Raw genomic sequence first — 18,313 nt, 5'->3', positions numbered from 1 at the left:
GTCGCTTCTGGCCAGCAGGTCAAAATGAAAGCTTGTCTAAAATCACGGACCGTGTCATAACTGCTCGCCCGCTAGGAAACCACACCAGAACTCAGTTTTATGGGTGCAGCGAAACGTTAGAGGTAGCGGAAACTCAAACTGTTCTGTCTAGTCGACGTGGTGAATTCCGTCACTTTCTCTTCGCGGAGATCGTTCGCGTGAATCTCTTGTCCGTCCCCATATGTATTCAGCGACATCGTTGCCGTTGCGGTTCCATCGGTCCTTATGCCCAAAGCTCTCTCAGCGCTTCGTTTTCTAGTTGCTTTGTTTCGTGCGGCCGCCCCTCGGCCAAGTTCCGCGCATGTTTCGAGAGCTGCAACACTTTCATTTAATTCATGGATCAACATTTATTAGGTATTGTCCATGCTGAAACTCCAGCAGGGACTGCATTTTTTCGCTGCTGCCCACAGCAGCCGTCAGAGTACTCTCGATATTCTCACTAATCCCTGCACCCGAATCGCTGTCTACCATTTTGACGACCTTCGCGAGGTCCTTTCTCAGGTCTTGCATTTCAGAAGTATTTTCGTGTTTGTTTCGCTCCAACTCTCGTTGGAGAGCGCAAATTACACCTTGGATCCTGCTAGTCTCCGGACACTGCGCGCTCGCTACGTCCATTTGGGACAACAGGCTTTCTCGGTCCCATTATGACTGAGTTTCGAAACCCTGGAAACCTCTGTCATCATGCGTGCCTGTTCTTGGACCACCTTGTTAAGTCTTAACGGTTCATTTTCAAAGTGGCCGAGACGCTGCTCAACAGCGCTTACTACTTTGCGTATTTCAACCGATATTTCATTTCTTTTAAGTTACATGCATGGGTCTGGTGTGGCCAGACCCTTAATACAAAAGTCGAATCAGAACATTTCCAGCCATCTACATTTCCACTTATTATTTTATTTGAGCAGCCAGTGTCGGCGCTACAATACGCCATCTTTAGACCCAATGACCCATGAGTAGGAAGATTCCCACTTCGAGTCCGGTCAAAATTGGGACCAGCATTCAGTGACTGGTATCCATAGATTTTTGACAAAGCAATCTCTTCGATCATCACTCGTCGACTCAAGCCGACAAGTGATGATTGAAAGGATTGCTATGTCGAGAGGAAAGCTACGAATACTAGTCACTGATTTCTGGTGCCTCCTTTGACATTAACAATTGGAAATTTAGACAGCTCAAAGGTGTTTAGATTCGACATTCTATATTAAGTATCTATGCGTGGAATTTAAAACTGACACAAAACTGAAGGACATTTGAATTTGAGTCAGTACAAACTATCTAGAATTTCCGCTTGAGTCGAAGAGCCTGGGAAGACAGCGCCTGCAGAAACAGCAGCAGCAGCGGCCCAGCAAGTCTCTTGGGTGGGGCGGGGGCCGCAAATGAGCGCCAGGCCGCGGGATTAGTGGTCAGCCCTGGCCGCGCCAGGACGGCGGCGCCTGACTGCCATTCAGAGCAGCAGCAGCAGCAGCAGCAGCAGCAGCAGGAACAGGGACCGGGGCAGTGCTAGCAGCTCCGGCAACGACGGGAGAAGAAGAAAAGGCGGGCCAGGCGCCGAGTCAGCAGAGTGGCGGATAGGGGGTGGGGGTAGCGGTCTGGACTCCCCACACGCTCCTCCTGACCGGTGGGGCCGGGGCTACTCCTCCACCAGAACCGTCGCTAACGATTACTCCTCTACTGCAGTAGCGATCCTCTTTAGTTTATTAATCTCACTTGCTAACTACAAATAATACGTTCCAAAAGAGTTGTTTTTCACCTCGCAACTTTTGTGCAACGTCCCTTCTTACATTGGGTTCGTGCATAAGTATATAGCTTTTTTAATGACATATACATATAAAAAAACGGGGCGGGACCCAAAAGAAACCGGACTCCGAGGGTGCTGCCACTCGTAGACGTAGTGCAGGGTTCGCACGCTAGATGGTGTTAGTAGAGACCTTCATGAAACAGCTGTGCAGACGGCGCCAGTGTAGATCTGAACGTGTAAATGTGGTATTGTGTTTCTCTGACTGTTGGCGGTTTACCTCTGCGAAGTCGTTATGGCAACTTTAAAAGAACTAAGATTGTGTGTGAAATTTTGTTTCCTGCTTAAAAAAACGGCAACGGAGACACACCTAATGCCTCAGAAAGCTTTCCAGGAGGACGCTATGAGCTTCACACAGGTTTTCGACTGGTCTGGGAGCTTTAAACATGGTGAGATGTGTGTTGAAGACCAAGCTCGTTTTGGACGCCCTTCAACACCGCGAATTGAGGAGAACATTGAAAAGGTCAGCCAAAAGATCAACGAGGATCGTCGCCAAACGATCCACGAAATTTCAGCAGAGACAGGAATCAGTTGGAGCTCGTGCCAGCGGATTTTGACTGAGGATTTGCACATGAGACGTGTTGCTGCTAAATTTGTTCCGCGCCTTCTCACACAGGAGCTAAAATCCATCCGCATGAATGTGTGTCAGGACTTGAAAACAGAGATTGCACGTGATCCAAACATCTTGAACAAAGTCATTACAGGGGATGAGAGTTGTTGTTACGGGTATGACCCAGCAACCAAGCAAGCGTCAAGCCAGTGGAGGACTCCCAACCCCCCCAGACCAAAAGAAGTAAGGTAAGTGAGGTCAAATGTGAAGACGATGATCATTGTCTTGTTTGATGTTCGTGGAATTGTGCGTCGGGAATTCGTACCCCCTGGCCAGACTGTTAACCAACACTTTTACTTGGATGTTTTAAAGCGTCTGCGAGAGGATCCGAGGAGAAAACGCCCGCAACTTGGGCGATCAGCTGACTGGTTTCTGCATCACGACAACGCTCCAGCACACACAGCCTTACGAGTGACCCACTATTTGCCATCTCAGAGCTGGTGTGTCGTTCCCCACGCTCCGTATATTCGCTGGATCTAGCCCCGTGCGACTTTTTCCTATTTCCACGAATGAAAAAAACGCTAAAAGGGTAGCGTTATGACGATGTGAAGGCGGTTAAAACAGCTTCGCAAAGGGCACTGGACAATTGCAAACTTGTAGAGTTCCAAACATGCTTCCAGCAGTGGGAAAAGAGACTTGAGAAGTGCATCTCGTGTAATGGAGAGTATTTTGAAGGTGACTGAAGTAATTTTGTAAAACGGTTCATCAATAAATTTTTTATGACAAAAATCCGGTTTCTTTTGGGTCCCCCCTCGTACGTAAGTACCGGGTGATCAAAAAGTCAGTATAAATTTGAAAACTTAATAAATCACGGAATAATGTGGATACAGAGGTACAAATTGACACACATGCTTGGAATGAGACGGGGTTTTATTAGAACAAAAAAAAAATACATAAGTTCAAAAAATGTCCGACAGATGGCGCTTCATCTCATCAGAATAGCAGTAATTAGCATAACAAATTAAGACAAAGCAAAGATGATGTTCTTTACAGGACATGCTCAATATGTCTACCATCATTCCTCAACAATAGCTGTAGTCGAGGAATAATGTTGTGAACAGCACTGTAAAGCATGTCCGAAGTTATGGTGAGGCATTGGTGTCAGATTTTGTGTTTCAGCATCCCTAGAGATGTCAGTCGATCACGATACACTTGCGACTTCAGGTAACCCGAAACCCAATAATCGCACGGACTGAGGTCTGAGGACCTGGGAGGCCAAGCATGACGAAAGTAGCGGCTGAGCACATGATCATCACGAAACGACGCGCGCTAGAGATCTTTCACGTGTCTAGCAATGTGGGGTGGGGCGCCTGGTTCTAATAAAACCCCATGTCATTCCAAGCATGTGTGTCAATTTTTAACTCTCTATCTACATTATTCCGTGGATTATTAAGTTTTCAGATTGATACTGATTTTTTGATCCCCCGGTATCAATCTATCTTATCTATTTACAACAGTGTACCAGCGCAGGAGTAACTTTTTGATTCCGCGACTGTAGAAATCACGTAGTTTTGATGCGAAGAACTCGCCAAGCCATGTTCGGAGAAAATTTTTCATCCGGAATGGAAGTTCCTTGAACGTTGTTCACTAGAGAGCGGAAAGGTGAAAATCTGACGGCGCACTATCAGGCGAATAACGTTGGTACAGAACAACTTCCCAATCCAAATCCTGTATAGGTTTTTCGTCAGCCTAGCAAGATGCAGGCGAGCGTTATCGTGTGGTAGTATTACTTCACGCAGTATTCTCGTTCGTTCTTCGATTGCGTGTGCATCACTTCTCAGTTGTTTACAAAAATGTGAACAATGTTAGCTCCCCATTGCGGAGGCAATTCAGAGTACACCACAATGCCGTTGTTCAGTAAGATGCAGAACATCATCCGTTGTGGATGCATGCAGTTCATTGTACGAAGAGTTTCTGCTTTGTTAATGCTCAAAAATTCCTTTCTTTTTCTCTTCGTAGCGTCAAAACACCATTTCTCATCACCAGTAACCATAAAGCGTAGGAATGGTCAGTATTGTTTATGAGTCAACTGATTACAAATAAGCAGAGATGTACATGTGTTCACCATCCAACTTTCGTGATTTTGGCTTAGAGCATTCGCTACTCATACACCATACTTCTGAATCTTTCCCATTGCACGTAAATGTTGCTCGATGGTGGAATAATCGCATTTCGTCACATTTGCCAGTTCCCGAGTACAGTGACGTGAATCATAGTGGATTAATTCCTTTAAACGATCTTCATCAAAACCTGAAGATCTCCCTGAACGTGGAAAGTTATCCTTTCATCGAGGAAAACATTTTTTTTCCTCTGCGCTATCCAGTGGCATTTTCCCCATCCAAGGCACAAATATTTCTGGCTGCCTTCGCTGCTGCCGCCCCTCTAATAATCTCAAACAGAAGAACATGTCGGAAATGTTTCGGTTTCTCCACTTGGCACTCACTTTTCTAGTGTCCACAGTTCCACTCACTATCTCCAAGTCACAAACTGGCAACATATAAACTCATCTGACTGGTTCGATACGGCCCGTCACGAATTCCTCTCCCGTGCTAACCTTTTCATCTCAGAGTAGCACTTGCAACCTACGTCCTCAATTATTTGCTGGATGTATACCAGTCTTTGTCTTCCTCAACAGTTTTTGCCCTCTACTGCTCCGGGTAGTACAGTGAATGTAATTCACTCATCTCTTAACAATCGTCCTATCATCCTGTCCCTTCACCTTGTCAGTGTTTTCCAGATATTCCTTTCTTCTCCGATTCTGTGCAAAAACTCCTCGTTCATTACTCCGTAAGTCCACGTAATTTTCAACATTCGCCTGCAGCACCATCCCTCAGATGCTTAAATTCTCTTCTGTTCCCGTTTTTCCACAGCCCATGTTTCACTACCATACAATGCTGCGCGCCACACGTACATTCTTCGAAATTTCTTCCTCAAATTAGGACCTATGTTTGATATTAGTAGACTTCTCATGTCCAGGAATGCCCAGTTTCCCAGGCTAGTCCTCCTTGTTCCGCCCATCATTGGTTATTTTGCTGCCTAGGTCGTAGAATTCCTTAGCTTCATTCACTTCGTGGGCATCAAACCTGATGTTAAATATCTCGCTATTCTCACTTCTGCTACCTCTCATTACTTTCGTCTTTCTTCGATTTACTCTCAGTCCATAACCTGCACTCATTAGATTGTTCATTCCATGTAGCATATCATGTAATTCTTCCTCGCTTTCACGCAGGATAGCAATTTCATCAGCGAATCGTATCACTGATACCCTTTCACCTTGAAATTTAATTCCACACGTTAACCTTTCTTTTGTTTCCGTCATTACTTCATCAATGTACAGAATGAACAGCAGGAGGCAAAGACTGCATACATTTCTTACATCATTTTGACACCTATCGCTTCGTTCTTGGCCTCCACTCTTTTTACTCCCTCTTGGCTTTTGTACATATTGAATACTATCCGTCTGTACCTATAGCTTTTTTCTCAGACTTACGAACATCTTGCAGCATTTTAAATTGTGATGACTTTTTTTCAGGTCGACAAATCCAATGAACGTGTCTTGATTTTTCTTTAATCTTTCTTCCATTATCAACCGCAACGACAGGTTTTCCTCTCTCGTGCCTTTACTTTTTTTAACGCCAAACTGATCGTCATTGAGCACGTCTTCAATTTCCCTTTCCATTCTTCTGTATATTATCCTTGTTAGCAAGTCGGATGCCTGAGATGTTAAGGTGACTGTGCGATAATTCTCGCACATATCAGCCCCTGCAGTGTTCGGAATTGTATCACATTTAACAGAAAAACAGATGGTATATCACCAGAATCATACATTCTACACATCAACGTGAAGAGTTGTTTTGTTGACACTTCCCTCAATGATTTTAGAAATTCGGTGGAATGTTGTCGATCCCTTTGCCTTATCTGATCTTAAGTTCTCCAAAGCTCTCCTAAATTTCGATTCTAATATTTAATCCCCTATCTCTTCTAAATCAACTCCTGTTCCTTCGTCTATCACATCAGACAGGCCTTCCCCTCATAGATGCCACCAATGTTCTCTTTCCACCTACCCGCCATCTCCTCTGTATTTAACAGTGGAATTCCCGTTGCACTTTTTATGCAACCACAGTTGCTTTTAATGTCACCGAAGGTTGCATTGACTTTCCTATATGCTGAGTCAGTCCTTCCGACAATCGTTTCTTTTTCCATTTCTCCACAGTTTTCATGCACCCATTTCGTCCTAGCCTCCCTGAACTTAGTATTTATTTTATTCCTAAGCGACTTGTGTTTCTGAACACCTAAATTTCCCTGAACATTTTTGTACCAGCTTCTTTCCTCGATCAACTGAATTTTTTCATCTGTTATCCATTGTTTCTCCGCAATTATCTTTTTTGTGCCTATGTTTTTCTTTCCAACATCCGTGATTGCCCTTTTTAGAGGTCCATTATTCTTCAACTCTACTGCCTACTCATTTTGCTATCGATTTTGGTAAGAACAACCCTATCACAGAACTGCATCTACAGCCTAGAGAACTTCAAGTGTGTCTCGTCGTTCCTTAGTACATCCGTATCCTACTTATTTGCGTTTTGATTTTTCCATAATAACTTCTGAACTTCAATTTACTCTTTATCACTACTATATTGTGATCTGAGTCCATATCTGCTCCTGTGTACGCCTTATAATTCAGCATGTGATTTCGGAATCTCTAACTGACCATGACGTAATCTAGATGAAATATTCCTTTATCACTTTGCCTTTTCCAAGTATACCGTCGCCTCCTGTGAATCTTAAACAGAGTATCCGCTATTACTAATTAAAATTTATCACAGAACTCAATTAGTGTTTCCCCTCTCTCCTTCCTAGCCGCAAGCCATACTAACCTGTATCGTTTTCTTCTGATCCTTCACCTACAACTGCATTTCAGCCCCCATGACTATTACATTTTTATCTCCCTTTATGTACTGTATTACCCCCTCAATATCCTCATATACTTTCTCTACCTCTTCATCTTCAGTTGCGATGTGGGACTATATGATTGAACTATCATAGCCGATATTCGTTTGCTATCGATTTTGATAGGAACAACCCTATCACTGAACTGTTCACACTCTTTGCCCTACCCTTCTATTCATAACGAATCCTATTCCAGTTATACTAGTTTCTGCTGCTGTTGATATTACTCTATACTCATCTGACCAGAAATCCTTGTGATCTTTCCATTTCACTTCACTGATACCTACTGTATCTAGATTGAGCCTTTGAAATTCACTTTTCAGATTTTCTAGCTCCCCTACCACATTAAACCTTATGATAATCCAACCCCAGCAAGCCCAGACTGGTGGTACGCTATCCTTTTGTCGATTATTCACTCTCTTTCTCATGGCCACCTCCCCCTTGGCAGTCCCCTCCCAGAGAGGGAGGGAACATCATGACACTTCTTCAATTGCAGGCCGCATGTCCTGTGAATACATGTTACGTTTCATTAATACAGTGGTTTCCACAGCTTTCTCCATCCACATGCCGTTGAGCATTCCAGATTCTTCCGCCTCTAGGGGTAGTTTCGCACCCCAAGAAGAAGACAATGCCCTGACACTCTGTCCGCTCCTCCGTTCTATTAAACAAGGCCGTTGGCAGAATGGTGTTGACTTTTTATCCCGTAATTTTTCGGCCGCCAATGCTAACAGTGAACTACAAATAAAAATGATAATCGGCAAATAAACCCATTGCAACCGGAACACTAACAAGCCAAACAGTAACTCCTACGAATATAGTTATAATTTATGTTCAGCCACTAAAGGAAGTTCAGTGTCGGCTGTAATTATCTTTTGGCAGAGAAAATTTTTCGATACCCTAATTCGCTAATACCGAACCGATTTTTGCTGGAAAAAGTAGTTCCAGTTTTGGTCACTAGATGCAAACCTGGTGCTGCACACTGTTTGTAAGCCAGCTTGGCGTCCATGCTATCTTCTGACAAGCCACAACGTCACTGAAGAGTATGGATATCAACTAGATAGAGAGTGCGTTATTATTGAAACGGTTGTATGTGGACGGCAGCAATTACAGTGCTTCATTGAGAGAGTATCACCGACCTAAAAGTATGAGGAGAGGTTCCATCATATTAAATAGTTTAAAGAAGATTATAATGAAATTCTAAATCGCGGTGTACCTTGGTATGGCATCTGGAAGAGAAAGGCGCTCTATCTTAAGAGATGTTGTCGAAGTGGTTTCTGTTGCTGTAACTGACCATGCAGCATGTGCTAGCGCTCGTACTGTGTCATGAGAATTTTCCATCCAATGATCAACAGTACGGGAAGTTTTGCGGTCTATTTTACTCTGGTACCAGTACAAGATCCAGACGGTGCAGCAACCACATGATAGCCAGTAATGTTCTGAATTTGCTCTTTGATTTCTGACGCTAATCAAAGTTTATGACATGGTTCAGTCCGTATTCTATGGAGTAATAAGACACTTTTTAAACTACAGGATGCAGTATATGCACAGAACTGCCGAATTTGTGCCTAGACAGTGTGTTTTTCACCAGCAGCCATTGTACTCGCTATATGTCATTGCGTGGTGTGGATCCACAAGCACCTTGATTCTCCCTTCGTTCTCCGGGAGAATACGCTCAGAGGGCCTACCAAGTGTATCGATAGCTCCTAGTACAGCATCTGAATCTTGCGTTGTAAGAGCGCAACTGTGTGGAAACCACTGTTTCCACGCAACATGTGGTAACAACTCATTTCGCTCACCTATTCAACTACCTGCTTAATGCAACCATCACTTACCGTCTTATCTCCAGGTGTTTTCCAGATGTGAAGCCTGCAAGATCTCCTGATCTGAGTCCACGTGACTTTTGGCTCTGAGGATATCTAAAAGAACGCATCTACCAGGGACACGTTCTGTCTCCAATTACTCTGAACTGTATACTGAAACTCGTCGCTCAGATTCGACTGGAATTATTGCGAGCAACCGTTGATCACTTCTTTGTGCGGATGAAGCATTTTGCTGACGTCTCCAGTGCTCATATTGAACAAATTATGTATGCGGCTGGTAATAATAAAATCAAAATTATACCTTTCTCGCTTTTTTGACGTTTTTGCCAACATCACGTTCCTAATACTTCACATACGGAAACATTTCTGCACATCTTCCTGGCAATCACAGCGCTACATTTTCACCAGATTTTTTCCGAGGTGAAGTCGTTTCCTCAACAGTGCATTACAATATCTACGAAGTTTCGTTGTCATGCGATAATTATAGACCCTAATCGAACTCTGTCAGTTGCTGCGGAGCAGTTTTAAATACCCAGTACATAAAAAAAAGTAACGCTTATTATCGATCACGATATAACATTTGCGTCTGCTCACTTGCCTAGACCAGCGGAGCTGCGGAAGTCATAAACTGGAGCGGGAAAGTGTTGGTGGCACAAGACACGGGAACTGGAGACCGAGTAAATAGAGTGCCGATGTGCACTCAGTGATGAAAACAATGAAGCACCCAGCAGACGTGCTCGGAGGGTATGCAAATGATTGGCCTGGAAATTCTCTGTGACAGTTTGACGGCCAGCCGCTCTAGCAGAGCGGTTCTAGGTGCTTCAGTCCGCAGCCGCGCTGCAGCTACGGTGACCGGTTCGAATCCTGCCTCGGGCATGGATGTGTGTGATGTCCTTAGCGTACTTAGGTTTAAGTAGTTCTACGTTCCAGGGGACAGATGACCTCAGATGTTAAGTCCCATAGTACTTAGAGCCATTAGACCCATTTTGAACAGGTTGACGGCCGGCTGCTCGGGTTTAGTGGGGTTACTTGTCCTGCAAGGGTGTTTAAAACGCTTTAACAGTGTCAGATGTTGAGTGATGACTGAAGGACCCGCAGATACCGTACACTCGTGTGAATTAGGAAGGGACCATCCTTTTAGCTGGCTGGTCGAATTGTACGATACGCAGAGTTTTGGGCCATTCGGATATGATAGTCGCCCGATTTTCGACTATATGGAAACGAGTAGGTTGGCATATTCGCTGTCACCTCTCCCATCGACCGAGTCTGTCTACCACCACGGCTTATTGTCCACCAGTTACATCATAACAGCTTCTCTGGCATGCCATCTGAAAAGAAGTAGTGGACTGCCTACGGTTTTCTTTGTTATCCCTCACCATTGGGGCAGTCTGCTATCATCTGGACTAGGGGTGCGCAGGCTGCCATTAACATCACAACAGAAACGGCTGCTTGTGCAGTGGTTACGTGACCGGTAAGCATCACCTACTGATGAATTGTGTTTTATTGTGTTCACCAATAGATCTCGGTTTTTCACTTCTCATGATGAGGTTCATCGGTGATATGACGGCTACATGGCGATCTATCCCATTCTTCCTGTGTCTTAGAGAGGCAAAGCGGTCTTAATCCCGGCACCGTGGCTGGTTAACCATTGGGTATGACTTCAGGTCACGGCTCACGGTAGTTGTGGGACCTCTGTCGCCAAAATCGGACGCCCTACGTCGTCATGTGTTTCCTTTGCTGTGACCGTATTCTGACATTTTTCAGCCGGTCAATGCTCTCCCAAAAACGACATGTTCCTGAATGACTTGTCTGTATGATGTTAGGACCACGCATGTGGCTAGGGCGGGAGACGGGTCTACCTCCTGGGAGACTTCATAGTTGACGCTATTTCGGCGATGAAATTATGATGATAGCTCCTAGTCCCCGAGCGGATAGAGTCTCCGACCTGGGAAAGGAATCTGAGCACTTTGCATGGCAATCCGCCGTGCTGACCACTCCATAACACGGAATTTATGATGTACTCCCATGGCCTGGAAGGTACAAAGATCTATCTGTCACACGTCAAATCCATTCTAGTCCCAACATCTAGGATATCACTGAGCAGTTACTACAGTTATGGGTCACTTGCCTCAGACGAGGATACAGGAATTTCACGACAACGTTCCCATCCGAGCATGTGAATGCATCCAGGAAAGAGGAGGGGCAAAGTCATATAGATAATCAGTGTCATACTACCATACTCTCTCAAATTTGACTTTGTTTTGTAGAATCTGAAATAACATAGCCCCTGATCCCGTGCAGTTTTATACGTCTCCTCGTCCTTTTCTGGACCCTTAGATATTTTTGTCGGGCTGTGTGAATCGACAGGATAACAGAAAACAAAAAAAGCCAAAGTCGTCACGACAGAAATCTGAAGTACCATGAGAGATATGCATGAGTGTAATCCCAGACGAGAATTCTTTTTTTTTTATTTTTATTTGTAAAAGAATTGTAAAGGCGCGTGATCGAAGGCTTCATTTGCACAAAACAAGTGATGGCTTCTTTTGTTATTATTATTTAATCTCATTTTGTTGTTTTCGTTCGTTGCATCTGCTCGGGCCGGACGTCGGAAGACACCCATTTAATTTCGTCGTTGATCCATTAACTCAGTTTTTTCTTTTTTTTGTTACAGAGGGCAGCTAACCCTCTGAACGAACACGCTGAGTTACCGTGTCGGCACTCAGTAGCGTGGGACTTCAAAGCTTCTAGCCGGGAGCTACGCAGGGTTAACTCCTGTTCGTTAGAGGGCGCGCCGTTTAACCGCCTGTAACACCTCGTGTGGACGTCTCCCGAAGATGATGATTCGGATTCCGCTAATATTCCTGCCTCCGAATCGAATTCGGAATCCCAGAACGTCAATGAAACCTCTTCCACAACACATTTATGGCCACAAGTCTTTTCCATGTATAGCCAGCTTTGTTTCTCTTTCCGGCTCCTTGGTTCTTCTAAAGGCCTTAGTTCAAATGGTTCAAATGGCTCTGAGCACTATGGGACCTAACCTCTAAGGTCATCAGTCCCCTAGAACTGAGAACTACTTAAACCTAACTAACCTATGGACATCACACACATCCATGCCCGAGGCAGGATTCGAACCTGCGACCGTAGCAGCCGCGCGGTTCTAGACTGAAGCGCCTCTAACCGCTTGGCCACACCGGCCGGCAGAGGCCTTAGTTGTCAAATTATTCAAGGGAGAGGTAGAACAGTGACCCTCAAAAGCGTTTTTCTCGAATAACTCTAAAATCGTGTCCACAATCGAAAATTTATCCCACTACAAAACTGGACAATGTTAAATTTCTTACAAAATGGTCCTGTTCATTTTTATCAGCACATAGCAAGAGAGAGACGATGAAAACCTCACGTGTGATTTTTGAAGGCATTACAAGTTTCACAAAACCTGTCGATAGTGGCAGCTTAATCAGCTCGCATAAACTACTCACAGATGCAGTTCGTGCAATGTAAATATTTTTGCCGTTTTTACACTACATCATCTAAAGATCAGCATTTCGGTAGCAGGAATTATCACGATTTCTCGGTGTCTTCTGGCTCGTGTCTTGAAGTCCAGCAATGACACACACTTTCCTGCATCTCTACAATCTTTATTCAAAAAATACGCGGTCTGTGTGTAAGGCAGGTTACTTGATCCCGGCTCTGAATAAATTTATAATGGACCGGGTGCGTTTTCACAACCTTGCTCTTGAGGGAACACATGTCGATTTGGGGAACACATGATTTTAACCCACAAAACTAGAGAAAGACACGAAAAATGTAATATAGCAGCATATTATATCTACTACATAATACGTTTATTGCATGTGTAAAAGGAACCATGTATTACAGGCCACTTATGATGTTTCCCAAATAAATGAAGCGAATCGCGTATGGCAATAAACAAACTATCTTCAATTATCTGCGTAGATGGTACATACCTCCAAGAATTTAAAGCAACTAAGGGAAAGACGGGAAAAGGAAGGAACTACGATCATACAGCCATGTGAGGAATTTCCCGACAAGTTATACAACAGTTTCAAGAATATCCATCTCAGACTCCACAAGACGATCCAATACATTGAATTCAATCAGACCGGCAAAATAAATAATGTACTTCGGATCTATGTTTATGTAAAGGTCGGAAACAACTATTTGGTAGCACAAAGAACGACATCATTTGCAGAAAAGACTTGGCCAAGAAATTGAAACAAATACTAAGTTATTCATACTTAATTGATAGTTATATGACGTACATCTTGAGTCAGCATTTATTAACAACACAACAATGATGATCAACGTAATACAAAAAATTTAATACATCATAGCAAGAACAAAGCATTATACACAGAACAAACACAAACGAAAAATGAGAACACTCACTAACAAAAATTACCAGAAAGAAAAGCATGACAAAGCGCAAAACACTCACCACAACAAATTTTACCCACAATTAATATATCTCACTGATACAGAATTAAGAAAGAAAGAAACACAGCTATTAGAGAAAGGGACCAAAACACAACTTCAGTACAAAAATAGATAACCACTGCACAGAAGACCTGATTGTAGAAACAAGAAACATCCTGAAGAGGAAGAGAAAAAGAGAATAACACAATAAATATTGCGATAAAACAATAACTATTACAGAAAGAAATAGGTAACATAATCACCATGTCAAAGAAAGAACAAAACAGTAAACTCCAAACAGATAGAGCATCACTAAGGAATTAAACGAAACACTACAAGCTAACAACACCAAAGGCACAAGAGCTCATATAGGGAACAGCACAGTACTGATCAATAAAGAACAATATATAGAAAAACCTCCTCTAACAATATCACAAAACTGAAATCTGATCCAACAGCACTCTTCCAGACATACATAAAACAACCTCAAAGACTTCAGACACATACACACAGAAGAACCCGAAAGCACCAACACCCAGAAGCCAGCCCGAGTTCCACAAACCTCACATTTCATTGAGGCCTGTTATTAATTTCATGAATGCACCGCCATACTATGTGGCAAAATATATGAACAATATCATAATGTAACATTATGAAATGGAAAACAGCAGAACAGTGAAAAACAAAAACGAACTTGTTACACAAATAAAAGCCTTACGCTTCCCACAAACAATATAGAGAACATGTACACCTCAATACCCACTGCAGACACAATAAAACGAATTGAAGAAAACTTACTGACATACAACAAACTACCTGCAGACAATGTTAATTAGATAACTGGAGCCTTCAAAGCGATGACAACCCAAAATTACTTCCAGTTTGAAAAGGAATTTTACTTACAAGAAGGCAGGCTTCCAATGGGATCCCCAATTTCAGAAACACTGGAAAACATATTCACCAACTACGTGGAAAATACGATCTTTGATACAATCATCACAAAGTAAAGACACAAAATTTTTTACTGGTACAGATGTGTGGACGGGATAATGTGTATGGTAGATCAACCAACAGAGGAATTTGGTAAACTGCATACAGATATAAACAACATACACAAAAATATTCAGTTCACAATGGAAAAAGGAACACTAAATGAAATACATTTCTTAGACATAAAAATAAAGAGAGACAAAAGTAAACACACATTTGACTCTTCAGAAAGCCAACAGCCACAGACATAATTATAGATGCTTCATACAACCACCCACAAAATCAAAAATTAGCGGCCCCACGACACTTGTTGAACAGGCTAAATAACATTCCACACGGCAAAGAAAACTAGGAAAAAGAATTACAAACTGGACGACTCATAGCCACAAACAACGGTTACGGCACCCATATAGTGTAAAAACTCTAACAAAAAATTATGGCTTGATAACGACGAGGGTATTGAAACGTTAGGTTTACTCTGTTACCCAGCTGCTGATCAGTTCCAAATTGTGAATAATGTCAAGCCAGCACGTAAGGTCCGCGGCTTTACAAAACGCATTGTACTGGCTTTCACGCATCATTTTTGATCCTTTGGGATTAATCAGTCCCATTGTTATCACATTCAAAATCTTTCTGCAACGTCTGTGGTAGCTTCACTTAACATGGGACAAGCCCTTGCTTCAAGAGCTTAACTGCTTGTGGCAGACACTATACAGCGAGGTTCGTATGACATATAATATTCGTGTTGATCGTAGAGTCATTACAGAAGGAAAACTTATCATCCAACTGCACGCATCTGGGAAGCTTCAGAGAAGACCTACGGCTTATATATGTGATTCCATGACCACCGTCCACTAATGGTCATGGAATCACATGTGTCAAACTATTAAGCTCGAAAACATGTGTATCTCCATTGAAAAAGTATTCCTTACCTCGCCTAGAATTCTGTGGTTCGCTCTTGCTGTCGCGACTACTATAGTATGATTTTCGCTCGCTGGATATAGATGTAGAACTGGCATAGCTAGCATCTCCACCCACGCGGTGGAAGACATTAGTGGGGAACCGTGTCGCTGAGATACAAGAAGATACAGCAGCTGTCATGTGGAACCATGTATCTACAATGGAAAACCCAGCTGATTTGACTTCGCGAGTGTCTCCTGCAGATCTGCAAGAAAACAGACTGTGGTGGGAAGGACCAGCTTAGCTTAAGAAAGAAATCACTTCGTAGCCTGTGATAGACACCTCTAGTGATTCTGCAGCCCAGGAGCTGTCAGAAGAAAGAGGTAAAGTCCTCTGTCACAAGAGCAATTAAAGACGGTATGATCTGTCGATTCTCAAAGTTGTCACGATTACAGCGGATAATGGCATACAGTCTTGGATTCATTAATAACTGCAAGACTCCAAATAAAATGAGAGTAACTGCTGAATTACCACACAATGATCTGCAGGACGCTTTGCTACGGTGTGTCAGGATAGCACAAGAAGATATATACGCAACGCAAATCTACCAGTTGAGACCATAAAGCTGGTGGATAAAAATAGCAAGCTCAAATCATTGCATCCTATCCTCGATGACATGAGACTGCTATGGGTTTGAGGCAGGCTACAAAATGCTGATTTGTCATATGAAGAGAAGCATCAACTCTTACAGCCACATAACCATCATTTTACACGATACACTAATAAACATCCTCGTCTTTCCCACGCTGTATGTCAACTGTTGCTTACGTCTCTCAGAAAGTAGTTCTGGATCCCTAAAGGACGAAATTCAGTCCGGCGAGTTCTGCATCAGTGCTCGACTTAACAGCAATGAAAGGCGAATCCAGCACAACAGCCCATGGGAGACCTGTCACGCCCACGTGTCGAAGCTGTGAGGCCTTTCTTCAGGCGTGAGACTGATTACATAGGACTGTTCGATGTGAAAACAGGTTCACGTGGTTCCATATTAAATTAAAAGTTCTACTTTGCCCTCTTTGTGTACTTGGATACACGAGCGCTGCATTTGGAGGTAGTTGGCAAGATGACGACTGATCCATTCCTGTCGGCCTTCAGAAGATTTTTTTCACGGCGGGGAGATGCCATAACCCGTACAGCGACAATTGGAAAAACTTCGTAGGAGCTAGACGGGATTTCCGCGACTTACAAGCTGCTGTGAGCAGTCATTACCGGCAGATGCAGGTGAAAAGCTTTATGCGCGAAGAAGGCGTCGACTGACAGTTTATTCTTTCTGCGTCACAACATTTTGGCAGAATATGGGAAACTGAATTGAAGTCCTTCAAGCACCACGTGCGGTGAAAGATGGGAACCATATGTCCAATTTCCGGAGAGCTGACAATCCTTACTCGCCAGATTGAGGCTTGCTTGAACTCTCACGCCACTATCTTGTGAGCCTACTGATCTCCAAGCACCCCAGGTTATTTCATGATTGGAGCCTGAATTACAAGCATCCCTCAGCCAGATCCAGGTACATTCAAAATGAGGTTGCTCACAAGGTGGGAACAACTGCAGCAACGCTTCCAGATCTTTTGGCGGCGCTTGTCATCTGACTACCTACATCATCTGCAGCAGCGGGCCAAATGGATGGACACTAGTCAGAATGTGCAGCCTGGTGCATTGGTCGTAATACAAGATAACCTGCCACCCATAAGTTGGAAGCTGGCCGTCATGGAAGGATTACACCCTCAGAGCAATGGAATGGTGCGAGTGGCCACTGTTTGCACACCGCAAGGAGTTTTCAAGAGACCAACCTGCAAGATATGTCCTTTACCGAGTGATGTGATACAAAAGTGAACATTGTACTCATGTCTCTTATTTTTGTGTTTTTCTCCTTTTGTATTGTGCGTACCTTGCAGCAAGCTCTGTGTTTTACGTCATTTCTTATGTTTAAATGTATATTTGTTTATTTGATAGTGTTTCCAGGTACCAGTTACAAACTCTACCGACAGAATACCTCATTGAAGGAGGCAATGTTGCGTGTATTTATTTGTGTTATTTTCTATGAATTAGCAGGCCTTGTGTTAGTTTTATTACGCTGGAAAGAAATTAATGCTCCTTTGCGGCCGGTATGTTCGGTTGTTAAATTTGACTGAGTCTCTGGGCAGCGCTGCCCTCTCTGGAGATATTTGTACATGAGGGACAGTGGTCAGTGGGCCACTCCTCCAAAGGCTCCTAACGGCACTCTCGCTGCGGCAAGGGAGAGGTATGGCAGTGGTGAATGCGCTGTGGTCGGGCGGCTGTCCTTAGCTCGTGGCCTTGCGCGCCACGTAAACGGCAAAGGTGTATATTTTGGTTGTTAACTTACCTATGAATAATAAGTGGCTGTCTCAACTCTCGTGTTTCTTTACAATCTAAATGGATTCGAATCATTATACAGTCCTTTTCAGTTCTGATCCTCCCGTACATTTATGTTTTCGTCTGCGGATGCTAACAAGGCCTGTGTGTGATACCAGTAGACTTCTCATGGATGGAATTCCCATTTGCTACTCCTAGACTACTTTCGTATGTTCTCCTTGGTCCGAATCACCTGTGTTATTTTGCTTCAAAGGTAGCAGAATTCCCTAACATCGTGATCATCAATCTTGATGATAAGTTTCTCGCTTTCCTCATTTCTTCTACTTCTACTTGCTTTCGTCTGTCTTCAGTTTACTCTCAATCCACATTCTGTACTCATTAGACCCTCCA

Source organism: Schistocerca piceifrons, chromosome 6, assembly GCF_021461385.2.
Source record: "Schistocerca piceifrons isolate TAMUIC-IGC-003096 chromosome 6, iqSchPice1.1, whole genome shotgun sequence".
In the NCBI taxonomy this organism is placed as follows: Eukaryota; Metazoa; Arthropoda; class Insecta; order Orthoptera; family Acrididae; genus Schistocerca; species Schistocerca piceifrons.
Note: the sequence above shows the minus strand (reverse complement) of the source record.